The sequence below is a fragment of the Bos mutus genome, chromosome 29, assembly GCF_027580195.1.
Source record: "Bos mutus isolate GX-2022 chromosome 29, NWIPB_WYAK_1.1, whole genome shotgun sequence".
In the NCBI taxonomy this organism is placed as follows: domain Eukaryota; kingdom Metazoa; phylum Chordata; class Mammalia; order Artiodactyla; family Bovidae; genus Bos; species Bos mutus.
In genome coordinates this window covers 4,007,151-4,009,291 of record NC_091645.1, presented here as the reverse complement: position 1 = coordinate 4,009,291, position 2,141 = coordinate 4,007,151, and the positions used below count along the sequence as shown (strand labels likewise).

The window sequence follows — 2,141 nt, the reverse complement described above, 5'->3', positions numbered from 1 at the left end:
GATTCCTGGGTTGGGAAGATGCCTGGGAAGAGGGCATAGCACCCACTCCAGTATTATTGCCTGGAGAATTGCATGGACAGAAGAGCCTGGTGAGCAACAGTTCATACACACACACAGAAGTCGCTCAGTCGTGTCCGACTCTTTGCGACCCCATGAATCATAGCCCTCCAGGCTCCTCAGTCCATGGGATTTTCCAGGCATGAATACTGGGGTGGGTTGCTGTTTCCTTCTCCAGGGGATCTTCCTGACCCAGGGATCGAACCTGGGTCTCCTGCATTGTAGGCAGACGCTTTACCATCTGAGCTACCAGGGAAGTCCATTAAAAACACAGAAGAGTAGTAGTAAGTTTCAAAAGAATGTCAGTTGAGATCTTTTATAGATGAAATCTACTTCCTAGAAGTCAACTTGCCAATTAGGGTTGCACAAAATCGAGACATGCCTGAAACAACTAACCATTCATGTAAGCACACACACGTAATTTTTTTTAGATACGTAAAGAATGAGAAAATGCAATCCAAGGCCCAGAGAAGTTCACTAATAGGAAGGAAAAGACCCCATAAAATGTAGAAGTTATTTAATCATATTTAAAAAAGAAAAATATATTTATATTTGAAGAGTCATAGGGAAAGATGTTTAATATTCTTATGTAGAAAAAGCAAATTAAAACCACAATGAATTCTTACTTTGCACTAAAATAAAAATACAATAATACCAAGTACAGATCAAGATGTAGTGCAACTAGAAAATTCATATATTGCTCTGGGTAATGTAAGATACTATAATATGTAGAGAAGAGTTTCATAGTATCTTATAATTTTACACATACACTTATTATATTATTCAACAATTCCACTCATTGGTAGATTACTCTACAGAAATTAGAATTTATACCCACAAAAAAAGACTGTGATCAGAAGTAGTAATCAGTGATCAGAGAACAGATCTCCAATATGTGGGAAATAGGTTATTTTTGCCCATCCTGGCTCCCATAAGCTGTGTGCAAGCAGCTCCATTAACAGGTGCTCAGCTACCTGTCCCGTGGCAGGGGTGGGGGTCAGTTCAGTTCAGTTCAGCTCAGTTGCTCAGTCCTGTCTGACTCTTTTCAGCCCCATGGACTGCAGCACGCCAGGCTTTCCTGTCCATCACCAACTCCCGGAGCTTACTCAAACTCATGTCCATTGAGTCGGTGATGCCATCCTACCAGCTCATCCTCTGTCATCCCCTTCTCCTCCTGCCCTCAATCTTTCCCAGCATCAGGGTCTTTTCCAATGAGTCAGTTCTTCGCATCAGGTGGCCAAAGTATTGGAGTTTCAGCTTCAACATCAGTCCTTCCAATGAATATTTAGGACTGATTTCCTTTAGGATGGACTGGTTGGATTTCCTTGATGTCCAAGGGACTCTCAAGAATCTTCTCCAACACCACAGTTCAAAAGCATCAATTCTTCAACGTTCTGCTTTCTTTATAGTCCAACTCTCACACTCATACATGACTACTGGAAAAACCATAGCTTTTACTAGACAGACATTTGTTGGCAAAGTAATGTCTCTGCTTTTTAATATGCTGTTTAGGTTGATCATAACTTGTCTTCCAAGGAGCAAGGATCTATTAATTTCATGACTGCAATCACCATCTGCAGTGATTTTGGAGCCCCCCAAAATAAAGTCTGTCACTGTTTCCATTGTTTCCCCATCTATTTGCCATGAAGTGATGGGACCAGATGCCATGATCTTAGTTTTCTGAATGTTGAGTTTTAAGCCAACTTTTTCACTTTCCTCTTTCACTTTCATCAAGAGTCTCTTTAGTTCTTTTTCGCTTTCTGCCATAATGGTCATGTAATCTACATATCTGAGGTTTTTGATATTTCTCCTGGCAATAACAGGTACACAGCTACCTGTCCTGTGGTGGTGTGGGAGTGGATAGTTGCTACTGTACTGAAAGCTGACACATATTGCAATTAACCACAATTTACCTTCAAGTCTTCCCCAGGAAGTTTTAAGTCTTCAATAGATTCCAGAGTTCCAAAATAGATATCTCAGACAGAATCTGTCAGTGTAATTATTGTCTCGTTGGGGAAACAGATTCCTGGTGCTCCCTACTCTGCCATATTTTCAGACCCCTTTCCCCTATATTATGGCATTTT

The 2,141-nt window shown here is 40.8% G+C and overlaps 1 non-coding gene across 1 annotated transcript; it reads right to left on the bottom strand.

The window, feature by feature from the left end:
• Positions 1-240: 240 nt before the first annotated feature.
• On the bottom strand, positions 241-313 carry TRNAC-ACA (transfer RNA cysteine (anticodon ACA)). The gene has a single exon. It is a non-coding gene; the product is annotated as a tRNA-Cys (tRNA).
• Positions 314-2,141: the final 1,828 nt, after the last annotated feature.